Below are 14,588 nucleotides of genomic sequence, written 5' to 3'. Positions count from 1 at the left end.
TGGGGTCTTCCTCTTTTTCTCTGACCCTCCACCTTACCAAACATGATATCCTTCTCCAGTGACTGGTCCCTCCTGACAATATGTCCAAAGTATGAGAGAGAGATGAAGTTTGCCATCTTGGCTTCCAAGGAGCATTCTGGCTGTACTTCTTCCAAAATAGATCTATTGGTTCTTTTGGCAGCTCATGACACTTTCAATATTCTCCTCCAATACCATAACTGGTAAGAATCAATTCTTTTACAGTCTCCCTTATTCACTGTCCAGTTTTCATATGCATAAGAGGTTATTGAAAATACCATGACTTGGGTCAGGTGTACCTTAGTCCTCAAGCTGACATCTTTGCTTTTCAACACTTTAAAAAAGTTTTGTGCAGCAGATTTGCCTAATACAATACGTTGTTTGATTTCTTGACTGCTGCTCCCAAGAGTGTTGATAATTGATCCAAGAAGAATGAAGTCCTTGATAACTTCAATCTTTTCTCCGTTGATAAGAATGTTGTTTATTGTTTTCTTGACATTGAGATGTAATCCATACCTAAGGCTGTGCTCTTTGATCTTCATTAGTAAATGTTTTAAGTCCTCTTCACTTTCAGCAAGCAAGGTTGTATCATCTGCACACCTCAGGTTGTTAAAGACTCTTCCTCCAATCCTGATGCCATGTTTTTCTTCATATAACCCAGCTTCTCGTATTATTTTCTCAGCATACAGGTTGAATAAGTATGGTAAAAGAATACAACCTTGTTGCACACCTTTTTAAATTTTAAACCATTCGGTGTTTCCATGTTCTGTTGGAACAACTGCCTCTTGGTCCAGGTACAGATTCCTCATGAGCACAATTGAGTGTTCTGGAATACTCACACTTTGCAGTGTTGTCCATAGCTTGTCATGATGCACACAATCAAAAGCCTTTGCGTAGTCAATAAAGCATAGGTAAACATCTTTCTGATATTCTCTGCTTTCCGCCAAGATCCATCGGCCATCAGCAATGATATCCCTCATTCCATGGCCTCTTCTGAATCTTGCTTGAACCTCTGGAAGCTCTCTGTCAATGTATGATTGTAGCCGTTTCTGTATTACCTTTAGTAAAACTTTACTCGCATGGGATATCAAAGATACTGTCCGATGATTTCTGCATTCCATTGGGTCACCTCTCTTTGGAATGGACACAAATATGGATCTCTTTACATTTGAACATAAAACAAAATATTTCCTTGAGTGTTTCATAGGTGTAGACAGGGGTGAGAACCATGGAGCTGGGCACTCTGGACAGGGGCCATCCTAGAACTTCTGTGAGCAGAACTAGCTTCTAGAAGAACAGGTTTGCAGGGCTTGTAGCATAGTGGTTACGAATCGGGCTGTGAACCGCAAGGTCAGCAGTTCGAAACTACCAGCTGCTCCGCAGGAGAAAGATGAGGCTTTCTACTCCCGTAAAGATTTACAGCCTCGGAAACCCTGTTCAGGGTCGCTATAGGTCAGAACCGACTCGACGGCACTTAACAACAACAACAACAACAAATATATCATTGATATCCCATGTGAGTAAAGTTTTACTAAAAGTCATACAGAAAAAAATAAAATAAAATAAAAGTAATACAGAAAAAGAGTACCCTGATACAATTTGATGAACTTGACCTACACCTATGGATGCAGTAGCTCAAAAGAGGGAACAAGTCCTTACAGCAAGAATCATTCCCACCCCCTCCACACACAGAGTAGACAGGGATGGGCAACTTGGACATTGGCTACCCAAAATGGGGGGGCTACAAAGGCAAGAAGTGACTGGCTTATAAGCTTTCAAGACGGAACCTAGATCCAGAGGGTGTGAAGGAAGGTAGAATCTCCACTGAATAGCAACCAATCTGTCTAGGTAGGGCTGATGAAATGAAATGCGGATAGGTCTCTTGTGATACAATATTGAATAATTGTTATCAGGACTGATTGTGAGGGTTGGAAATGTAAAGGTAGACGTTTTGTAGCAAGGAGGGGAGTGATTAACTTTGCAGACTAGGAGGGGAGGTCCCTGGGACCATGAAGGGAGAAGAGTGGAGAGCGGGACCCTACCCAGAGAAGCAGTGATGCCTGGGATGGAGGCAGAGACGATGATGTGAAGAGATGGAGCAGCTGGGGACTTCAGACCCAGAGAGGAAGAGGAGCTGTGTGCTGGTGACCGGGGGACAGGCTTGTAGTATATACCCTTTGGTTGGCTGATGATGCATAGAGGGGATTGAAACCATGGCAATGAAATGATATACGATAGGATGAATGTAAAACTAATGTTCTCCCATGTAAACTATCACATAATTCACAATAAAACATTAAAAAAAAAAAAGATAATCTCAAGAACAGCTTTGATGCATTAGACACACTAACAGCCAAAGACCAGAAGAGTTGTTGGATGACATAAAAAAAATTAAAAAAAAGTAATACAGAAACGGCTGCAAGCATTCATTGACGGAGAACTTGCAGAGGTTCAAGCTGGATTCAGAAGAGGCTGTGGAGTTAGGGATATCATTGCTAATGTCCAATGGATCTTGGCTGAAAGCAGAGAATACCAGAAAGATGTTTATTTGTGCTTTATTGACTACGCAAAGGCTTTTGATTGTGTGGATCATGACAAGCTATGGACAACATTGCGAAGTGTGAGTATTCCAGAACACTTAATTGTGCTCATGAGAAATCTGTACATAGACCAAGAGCAGTTTTTCGAACAGAACATGGGAACACTGAATGGTTTAAAATTAAGAAAGGTGTGCGACAGGGTCCTAAATATATCGTTGATATCCCATCTGAGTAAAGTTTTACTAAAATTAAAATTTCACTATACTTATTCAACCTGTAGCTGAGCAAATAATCTGAGAAGCTGGGTTATATGAAGCAAAATGTGGCATCAGGATTGGAAGAAGATTTATTAACCTGCAATATGAAGATGATACAACTTTGCTTGCTGAAAATGAAGAGGACTTAAAATATTTACTGATGAAGATCAAAGACCACAGTCTTCGGTATGGATTACATCTCAATATAAAGAAAACAAAAATTCTCACCACTGGATCAATAAACAACATTCTTATCAACAGAGAAAAAATTGAAGTTGTCAAGGACTTTATTCTTCTTGGATCAACTATCAACACTCACAGAAGCAGTGGTCAAGAAATCAAATGATGTATTGCATTAGGCAAATCTGCTGCACAAGACCTTTTTAAAGTTTTGAAGAGCAAAGATGTCAGCTTGAGGAATAAGGTGCACCTGACCCAAGCCATTGTATTTTCAATAACCTCATATGCATGTAAAAGCTGGACAGTGTATAAGGAAGACCTTAGAAGAAGTGATGCTTTTGACTTGTGGTGTTAGAGGAGAATATTGAGATTGCCAGGGACTGCCAATGTTGGAGGAAGTGCAGCCAGAGTACTCCTTGGAGGGCAGGACGCCAAACTTTGTCTCTAATACTTTGGACATATTGCCAGGAGGGACCAGTCGCTGGAGAAGGATATCATGTTTGGTAAGGTGGAGGGCCAGAGAAAAAGAGGAGACCCCCAGTGAGATGGATTGGAAAAGTGGCAGCATCAATGGGCTCAAGCATGGCAATAATTGTGAGGTTGGCCCAGGACCGGGCAGTGTTTCATTCTGTTGTACATAGGGCCAGTATGAGTCAGTACCGACCTGATGGCATCTAACAACAACAACAACAAATATAAAGAGAACAAAAATTCTCACATCTGGACCAAAAAGCAACATCATGATAAATAGAGAAAATATAGAAGTCGTCAAGGATTTAATTATACTTGGATCTACAACCAATGCCCACAGGAAGCAGCAGGAAATAGTCAAGAATTCTGACAATGTATTGCATTGGGCAAATCTACTTCAAATGAGGAAGGAAGACTGAAGAAAAAATTGATGTCTTTTAATTATGTTGTTGGAGAAGAATATTAAACATACCATGGATTGCCAGAAGAATGAACAAATTCGTCTAAAAAGAAGTACAGCCAGAATGCTCCTTAGAAGCAATAACGCTTGCTTTGGACACATTATCAGTAGGGACCAACCCCTGGAGAAGGACATATGCTTGGTAAAGTAGAAGATCAGCGAAAAAGAGGAAGATCCTCAATAAAATGGATTTAAACAGTGGCTGCAACAATGGGCTTAAACACATCAACAACTGTGAGACGGGTGCAGGACCAGGCAATGCTGGCACCTACCAATAACAACAAAAAACAATAAGTGCCACCGATCTATTAGTTCGTTGCACTGTGGTGGCTTGTACTATGCTGTTGGAAACGAAACCATTGATATTTCATTGGCAGGGTCACCCATGGATAGATTTCAGAGGAGCATCCAGATTAAGACAGACTAAGAAGAAAGGCCTGATAACTACTTCTGAAAATTAGCAATGCAAACTTGATGTATCCAGATTGTTGTCTGATACAGTGCTGAAAGATGATCCCTCTAGGTTGGAAGGCACTCAAAATATACAGTAGCTGCAACAATGGATTTCAACATACCAGTGATCATGAAGATGGTACAAGGCTGGGCAACGTTTTCTTCTGTTGTACATGGGGATGACGTGAACGAGAGGCAACTTAATGACAACTCACACCAAGAATAACAACAACAAATAATAGGTGAGGGTCCTGTCTTCAAGGCCCAGAGTTTCTCACAGTGTAGCAGGAGTCACCTGGAGGAAACACTAACTAATAGAAATACAATTGGACACAGGCTTCTTCCCTGCTCACACAATCCAGAATCCCTATGCTTTGTGTACCAGGCCAGGAAGCTGGACCAGAGAGAGACACCTGCCTAAGGCACCCAACATAAGCAATCAACCTTGCACTTCTCTCTCAGTCCTTGTCCTCTCCTGATTGACTCCACAAGGACCTGGACCCCCATCTCAGCCGGGCAGCCCCCACCACCTGTCACCACTGCTTCCCTGCACTGTCACTCCCCACAATGGGCTCATCTGCCTCTGCCATGGAGCATTAGTCTAGTTGACTTCATCAGAGAGGTGAGGGGAGAGACTGGGTACAATTCCACATAATTACGGGCACCCAGGCACCCATCGACAGAGTCACAGAAACCAGACCTCAGTGGCTGTTGCCTGAGCTGTCTGAGCTGCTGGTAGTTGATCACATTTACATATCTCTCCTTTAATGAACAAATTCAAATGAATCCCAGAATCTCAGTTCTCTACTGAGTTCTCCTCACCCTTGGTTATGCCATGGACCCAACCATTCTCTCATTCTCCACATGCTCCTGGGAAATCATTTCTCACCCTGTCAAGGCAAATGGTCCTACCTCACGCTCAGCCCTACCCTCCACCCAGGCTCTCTGCAGCACCACTAGCTCAGTCACCCTGCTCAGTTTGGGGCTTTATCATCTTCTCCACTCCATTACCTTCCCCCAGTGGCCTCTAGGGACCAGGGTGGGCAGAGGCCTGGAGGGGGTCTGCTTAAGAGATTTTTGGAATCTGTGCCTGAGCATCACCCGCTGCCATGAGTTATTTCAGCGACGATGTTTGTCTCGAGCTGATTATTCCAGCCCGAGAACAGGTGGAGCAGCCTGCGGTGGCTTATTCGTCAGCCAAGGCCATCTGTTCCCAACAAGCTGAGATTTGTAGCTGATTTCTACTGGGGAGCAAGGAGCGGGGGCGGGGAGGGAGATGAAGATCATAACCATGCCCTAGAGGACTTATGGTTCTTAGACTTTTTGGGGTGCCTGAACCCCCAGGCTTTCTTATACCAACACCTCATTTCCTCAGAGAAACTCACTGGTCATTTGACTCTCAGAAACAGCAAAACAGACTTTTTTCCTTCAGGGACTAAACCTTCTCACACGGAACCAGGTGTTAGAAGCACACATTTTCAGCCAGGATCCAAGTCTGGCCATTGAGCGGTGTCCGCCCTTACAGATCTTTTTGAAAGTGGATTTAACCACAATACAAATATCCTAAATGACCTTCATGACTGTTGGCATCTCTTCACCCTACTCTATCACCAGCCCCGTTACCAACAGGAACCTCCTCACCTAACCCTGCCACCAAGAAGACTGTCAAGCTGTGTGGGCGGCCCCATCGAGATGCCTTTCTCTTTCTCACTTTGCTTCTCTCCCCTAAATACCCTGTTCAAGTTCCACCCTCCAATCTGTTTCTTTTCCAGCTTCCACTCTCAGCCATGCCAAGAGATGCCTGCTACTTTAAGAACAGCTTTCCCTAAGCAAGGCATAGAAGCAGTTTAGAAGCAGCTTTGCCACATGCCCCCCCACCCCATGGCTACCATTTCTATATGTGAAATGCTGGGGGAAGAAGTTACACTTATAGTCACACTAATACGATAATTTGGAACCTTCTTTTTTAAGTTGGTACAGACACACATCTGTACCAACTTAAAAAAATGTGTATAAAAATTTATATTAAAAGCACAGATATTTCATCTAGAATAGCACATTCCAAAATAAAACTATTTATAGCAGTGCAAATGGTTACTGCACTTGGCTGCTAACCAAAAGTTTGGCAGTTTGAGTCCACCCAGAGGTGCTTTAGGATTAAAGGCTTAGTGATCTACGTCTAAAAAGAAAAAAACAGTCATTAAAACTCCTATGGACAAATCAAAACAACAAATGCACAACAGCCGTAACAATGAAGTTAAAATAAAACCAGAAAACAACAAATGCTGGTGAGGGTGTAGAGAGACTGGGACCCTCCTACATTACTGGTGAAACATAAAATGGTTCAACTACTCTGGAAAACAATATGGCGCTTTCTCAGAAAGCTGGAAATAGAAATACCTTGTGATCCAGCAATCCCTCTACTTGGTAAATATCCACAAGAAAGATGAGCCAGAACACAAGTAGACACATGCACATCAATGTTCATCGCAACACTATTCACAATGAGAAAAAGATAGAGACAGCTTCCTAAGTGTCCATCAATGGAAGAATGGATAAATAAACTTTGGTACGTACACACAATGGAATACTGTGTACCCTTAAAGAATGACGATGAATCTGAAAAACACCTCATAACATGGATGAACCTTGAGGACATTATGCTGAGTGAATTTAATCAATCACAAATATTATGCGATACCATTATTGTAAAAATGTATGAAAAGATCCCTATACTAGAAGAAACATTTTTTGATGGTTACCAGGGAAGGGAGTGAGGGGAAAGTAATTCACAGGTTAGGGGTAGACCCCTTAGCTGGGGTGATTGTTGTTGTTGTTGTTAAGTGCCTTCGAGTCGGTTCCGACCCATAGCGACCCTGTACAGGGTTTCCGAGGGTGTAAATCCTTACGGGAGTAGAAAGCCTCATCTTTCTCCCGCGGAGAGGCTGGTAGTTTCGAACCGCTGACCTTAAGGTTTGCAGCCCGATTTGTAGCTGGGGTGATGGGGAGGGCAACATACAAGGAGGGGGAGGGACAATACACATGAAAAGGGAGGGTGACAGATGAACAATGAAGGTAGGGGAAGAGTTAGGGAGGTATGCATGGGCTAAATGGGATAGAGGTAAATAGTGATTAATATACAACCTTGGAAATACAGTGTTCTGTGACACAGAGATTGAGACATAGTCTGAATGGGTAAAGGAGGGAAAAAATGTTTAGGTGCTTGACTGTCTTGTGGATATTGGCTTTCCCTACCATATTGCAAAATAGACATTTATGTGTGATAGAAATTCATATCGGGAATTCTGATTACAGTAAGCTTGTAAATCTGTCTTCAGCCTATAACTGATTGGATTAGCTAAAAGGGGAATTAGAATTTGCCCAGGGAAATCAGTTTCTTGTTAAACCTTTGTGGAATATGGGGCCTTTAGTAGAATCCTGAGCCCACCCAGAACCTTCTGAGGTGGGACATTCCCACTTGAAAAGACATACAGACCAACCCAGAATGGCTGAGAAAACAGAAGATTTTTATTGAAAGAAATATCAGCAGGAAAAAAAAGAAAAACAGACTGTTTGGCTGTTACAGTACGAAGCAAGCTGTTTGCTTTGGAGGCATCCAGGCCAGAAAAGTCAGTCCATTCAGGAAAACCCCTTCTAAGACTGAAACTCAAAGGGAATCAACAGTCTAGATTGCTCGCTGGTGACCACTCTGGTCTACTTGTGAGTGGAAGTGGAGGAAATGCAGCAATGACGGCACCAGATGAATTTGATCATGTTTCATTGACACTCACTGAGCATGAGATGAGAGAGAGAAGAGGAAGGGTTGGCACGTTTGAAGTGTAGAGCGATGTGTGAACTCCCGAGGCAGTGGGCACTGGCTTAGCCACTGGGGTTTAGAGCTGAGAGTGAAACAGCCAACTGGTCTGAAGTGTGGGTGAACTCCCAAACTTGGAGCTAGTACCCATTTGACCTAGCTTGGAAGGCTAGTTAACCAGATGAAGATAAAGATGTGTGATATTGTGAGCAAGTATAAATTGTGACAATTTGATGAACCAGACCTTTACTTATGGATGCAGTTGCTCAAAATTCTAACCGGAATGGGAGATTCTTTATATTAAGGATCAAGCTTGTTTTCTCAATGCACTGGGTTGATAAGGACCGGTACATTAGACATTGGCTATCAAAAGTGAGGGGCTATAAAGGCACAAAGTGACTAGTTTACAAGGTTTCATGAGTGTGTTTAGTTTCAGAATGAAGGGGGTAATGTAGAATCCCCACTGAACAGATTTCTTCTTTTACAGATAGATCTTGTGAAAGGGGATGGAGAATGATGCTGATAGGATTTTATGATTCAATTGTGAGTAATTGTTAGCAGGATTAATCACAATTGTCACAAGTCTAATTGTAGATGTTTAACTAGAAGGTGGGAGTAGTTAATCTTTCATTTCAGGAACAGAAGATCTCAGGACCATCAAGAAGGAAGATAGAGGGCTAGAGCTGAGAGTGAAGCAACCAGCTGATACGAAGTGAGGGGAGATGCACAAGAATGCCCAAACTTGCAGACAGTATCCATTTGACCTAGCCTCGATGGCTTGATAATCAGAATTCAACCAGAGGAAGATAAAACAACCCCAACAATTTTTGATAAAGGAAATGAGTGTAAATTGCTACAATTTGATAAACTTGGCCTATACTTATGGATGTAGTAACTTAAAATGCCAACTGAGAGGGAAGGAGTCTTCTTCCCATCAAGTATCAATCCTATCCCCTCTGTATACAGGGTAGATAGGGATGGGCAACTTAGACATTGGCTACCTAAAATGAAGGAGTGATAAAGGCACAAAGTGACTGGCTTACAAGTTTTCAAGAGTTAGTTTAGTTTAAGAGTGTGCAGGGGAAGGTAGAGTCCCTACTGAATAGTTTTCAACTTGTCTAGACGGGTCTAGTGAAAGGAGAAGGGGATAAGATTCTTATGATTCAATAGTGAGTAACTGTTATCATGACTAATTGTGACTGTCACAACTGTAAAGGTAGAAGTTGTGTAACAAAAAGGTGGGAGTACTTAATCTTACAGTCCAGGAACAGAGGATCCTAGGACCATCAAGGGAGAAGAGCACGAGCAGAATGTGGGACCCTATCCAGAGAAGCAGCGATATCAGAAATGGAGGCGGAGATGAGGATATGGAGAGATAGAGCAGCTGAGGACCCTAGACTCCTGGAAAGAGAAAGCCTCTTTGCTGGCGGCCAGGTGCTGGTGGCCAGGAGACAGGCTTGAAGAATGTGCCCTTTGGTTGTTTAAATTATTATATATTCCTGAGTGCTTCTGCGTATGCCCCCTCACCCCCCAAAAAACAAAAACAAAACAGGGAATGGAAGCAAATACTGTTGAATAATGATGCACAGAGGAGACTGTAATCATTGCAATGAAATGATGGTGTATAAATTATCACTCAGTTCACAATAAAAACTTAGAGAGAAAAAAAGAAGGAAGATAATGAGTGGAGCATGAGATCCTACCTAGAAAAGTGGCAACAGCAAAAACAATGGCATGGAGTGACAGAGCAGCTGTAGACTCTAGGCCCATGGACTGCGAAAGGCTGTGGGCCTGTGGGCAGGAGGCTGCCTTGCAAAATGTGCCCTTTGGACATTTAAATTAATATATATTTTTTGTCTTGTATGTGTACATAAAATATTTTTGCTTTGTTGATTTGTGAAAAGTAAGATGTAAAAAGGGAAGCCACAGGGAGGAGACAGGATAACTGTTGTTGCAGGGGGAAATTGTAATACTTGAAATGAAACAAAGCATATAATGTGTTGAATGTAAAAGCAGATGATCTTGTCTATTAGCCTTTACTCAGTTCACAATAAAAAGTTAAAATAAAAACAAAAAACCTCCTATGGAGCACAGTTCTACTAGATACATGTGGAGTGACCATTAGTTAGAATCAATTCAACAGCAACTGGTTATAGTTTTCAGAGGTCTCCTCTACTATTTATATTTTTATCCATGTTTTCATAAGTACTTGCATCATGTACACACATTTCCTTAAGACCCCATTAACAAAGTATATAAGACTACCTCACTTTCTAGTTGCTTCTCTAGGCTTATTTTGCCAGTGCCTATGAGTAGAATCCCTTTTTCTGCCATTAGATCCTGCTCAGAGTTTGAGTGTATGATCCACCAAAAGAGCAGCCCCATAGAGGAACTCCAAGGACTGTCTGTCTAAGCAGGTCTGAGATGTGTGCTTCCAATGCAGAGCCCTCCAGGACAGTGCCACTCACCATCCTTGTTCTCTAGAAGACAGTGGTCCCCTGGGGCCAGACAGTGGCCTTCAAGCAAGGTTGCCAATCTATAACTGATGCTAAATCCCAGGTTTAAATATGAGCCATAGAGTCAGTTTTTCCATAGATTATTCTATGTTTGCTTGGTAACCAGTCTTTGACCTGTTGTTAAAAAAACCTAATGTTTTAGAAGCTGCTTGCTATATCACCCTTATATCAGGATCTTTTTTTTTCCAGCTCTCCAATTTCAAATTCTCTTGTGTCCTCTCTTCCCCAAATCCATTTGCTTCTTCTCCTAATCTAGTCAGATCATAGATACGGCACAAAACATATAAAAATGTATTAAAGTATGGAAACCCTTTGACTCTTAAGCCACCTCAAATATAATTTGCCTGACTGGTGTCAAAACATAATATCCTTTTTGAGTTTTTTTAGTAAAACTGTCAAAACTGACTTTTGATATCTAAAGCAAATTCGATCCGCACATATAAGTATTCCACTGGGAAATTTATGTCACTGACTTCAATCACAAAGCACACATCCTTTTGGGAGTCTCCTTTATGTACATGACCCATCACTAGGACTTACACACAGAAGACTCAATTTTGTTGGGAAATTCCCCCTAAACAAATCTAGCATCCTTGTTACCTCCAAAACGGCTATTGCTCTGGAAATCTCTCCTCCCAGACAGAATACCAAAGAAAGGTCTGCATTGTGGCGTCGCACAGTAATGAAATTAGACAGAAGTGAATATAGCTTAAAATATGCATTCTGGACCATGTGGAACTGTTATTCATAGAGTTGGCACAGTGCGCAGGAAGCACAAATGCAATAACGTATGAGGGAGGCTCTGAAAATTGTAAGGAGCAACACAACTGTGAGGTTGGTGTTTTTCCCCCCTCGATGTGTTTCCTTCATAAAGTGGGGCCTTTTGGTGAATACTAGGCAGACAGAGATTTGAGATGAGGACCAGGTCAGCGATTCTTTGGTATCTCTTTTCTCTTTTTCTCCTTACAAAGCCAGAATGGCTGAGAGATGCCTGGCCAGCTGTTGGCTGTGGACACTACTTGGACAGGTGATATCTCTCTCTGTGCTAGTTTCCTCACAGGGACAATGACCCTTTACAGATATGTGATAAAGGTTAAACGAGATTATGCACCCGAGTGTTTAAGTGCTGGGGACATAGCAAGTGCTCAAAATATGGAAACTGTTCATTGGTTTTATCATCCAGCAGGTCACTATTGGGAAGTGCCTCCTCAGCCCAGTCACAGTTTTACCTCAGCTCCACTCACCTTTCCAGGGGGCTTCTAAGAGACCTCAAAAGGTCGTCTTCCGGTTGATAAGAACTGAGCTCCACTCTCACCACTCTGTAATCCTTAAAAAGGTATTGTTGGTGGACTCGTCATTGTCGACAGTTCAAAGGTGCCCACTATCCTTGCCGTTTTAAGGGGCCTGGCTTCCAGGAAGAGCGGGAAGAACCACCAGTAGAGGGCGGAGCCAAAAACCAGCTCTGTTTGGACGGAGGTCCAGCTAAAGAGACATGAATATGCTAACGACCTTCAGTTCTTGGTGAATGGGAGAACTCCTGCCAAGACTGAGCAGCTGAGCCGGGAGAGGGAGCAAGTTAGGCGAGGAAGTTGGAGGCTTTGGGAAGCAATGGGGCGGCTCGAAACCAATGCCAGACAGACCACACACTCTCCTGGCCTCTCTAGCGCCGCCTGTTGGTCCCTCCAGCTTGTCACCGAGGGCGACGGGAGGTGAGGGTGAGGTGTTTTATTGACCCTGGGCGGCAGAGGAGCTTCCAAATTTAGAAGTTGAAAGATTCTTACTAGGAATACCACCTTGTTTTGCAGATGGAGGAAACTGAGGCCTGTTGTCCAAGTTGCAGTGTTAGTTAGAGACAAAGATCGCCCTCAGTTTAGCAAGTTTGATTCATTTGTTTTCATTACTGCTCTTGGACCTTGGGGTTGCCCACTCTGGAGGTGAAAAGGCAGCTGCCCCAAAGTCAGAAGACCGTGCTGTATTACCAAGAATGTCCTGGACTGCCCACGAAGCTTGCAAAAATACTACTTCCTAGGGAAAGATGAAAGGAGTTGAGGTGGCAGTCAGTAGCGTAACAGCCAAGGACAAATGATCATAGCCTGGTCTGGAATTTTTGCTATATAAAAAAATGATCAAGTGTCCCAGCTTCCCTGAGAACCAGCTCAGAGAAAATGAAAATAGAGCAAAAAGGATTAGGGTTAGAGCTAAGTGTTTCAGTTTCTCCCAGGGATGAAAATGGGGCCCTTTATTAAATGACCAAGGAGGGCTATGGATTCACCCCCTTCACTCCCACTTATGAGAGTTTTGGGAATCTATCTCCTTCCAGCCTCACAAGGGCCGACTGGGAGGACAGGGATGAGTGAGATGACTTTGCAGAGTCCCACCATTCAGGTAGAGTCTTGTCCTGGATGGGCCTCCTGGGATCTTTGCTGAGGGTGAGAACAGCAGTCCTTCTGGCTCTGGTGCCCTGGGGGGAGAAGCAGCAGTCGTGGCATCTCTTGCAACACGCTCCCTGCCAAATTGATTCAAATTGGCTTGGATATGAACATATGATTAAAGGAGCGGCGCGATTCATTTATCAGGAGAGATTAAAGAGCGGCATCTGCGCAGCCTAGCTGGGGGACAATTAAGGAGCAAATCGCTAAGTGTCTGTGCACAGGGGCGGGGGATGGGAGGAAGGACAATTGGGGTAATCTACCAAGGGGACACAAGGACAAAAGGAGGCAGTTTGGGGGTCGAATATGGACTGAGGCTAGCCACCATGGGGAGTCCCACTGGGTTTTGATCCCCACCCACATCTCTCCTGTAGGAGTCAGAGCAATTCTGAAGGTCTGAGATTAGACATTAGGATTTAGTTAAGTGGCTTTGAGCCTGGTGTAGGGACAGGTTTGCGTCCTACTGATTGAGAATCATAGATCTTAGGGGCCAGAGCTACCGTTGACTGTACATTTGAGGGCAGAAGCTTACAGACCTCTGAAGGCACATCCAAGATGAAGATGGGCCAGGGTGGCCCTGCAGGTCCCTAGACTCCCCTAGGGAAGTAGTGCTAAGGGAATCCTCTCCTTCCCAGTCTGGAGCCCAGCACCTGGGCTCAGGGGCTTTCCTGTAGCTTGAGGAGGTCATACCCAAGTGAGGCAGTATCTTCAAGGTTGTCTATACAAGCCCGTGGAGTTCCCGACCACCATCTATCTTTCTCTGCCTCAGGGCCTTTGCTTAAGGTCTTCTTTTCAGCATGTCTGTTCCAATAATATCTGTGGAAGTCTATCCTTTTTTCAAATCCTAGCTCAAAATACCAGTTCCTTTAAAAAGTCTTCCCCATTCTCACCATGGAGAATATCCCCCACAATAATATGCTCGCACCAATTTGTCCTACTGTTACATCTTGTGTCATTATTTCCATGTGGTCCTGCTTCAACCCTAGATCATGAGCCATTTGGAGGACAAACTTTCTTTCTGGACTCCTGGTGTGGTGCTATAGGATAAATACTGGACTATGAACCACAAGGTCAGAGGTTCAAACCCCTAGCTGCTCCTCAGAAACCCTATACAGGGTCAGTATGAGTCAGAACCAACTTGATTGCACTTAACAACCACCACCACCCAAAGTGGAGTCCTAGTGTAGCACTGTAGGAAAAGCACTGGTCTGCTAACCACAAGATCAGTAGTTATTCCTCAGAAACCCTATACAAATAGTGTTGTTATGAGTCGGAACTGACTGACTCAGTGGCACTTACCACCACCACCTAAATGCCTTGCCTAAAATATTAGGTGCGGTACATATTTTGTTCATTAAGTCCTCTGCTAAAATGCCCCCTTTGTGAAGGAAGGGACCTTATCCACCTCCAGCTCTATAAAGGAGCCTAGCCCACAGCAGGCAATTATGAA

The sequence above is a fragment of the Chrysochloris asiatica genome, unplaced genomic scaffold, assembly GCF_000296735.1.
Source record: "Chrysochloris asiatica unplaced genomic scaffold, ChrAsi1.0 scaffold00266, whole genome shotgun sequence".
NCBI classification, from domain to species: Eukaryota; Metazoa; Chordata; class Mammalia; order Afrosoricida; family Chrysochloridae; genus Chrysochloris; species Chrysochloris asiatica.
The sequence above is the reverse complement of the archived record's forward strand: the minus strand, read 5'-3'. Positions refer to the sequence as shown.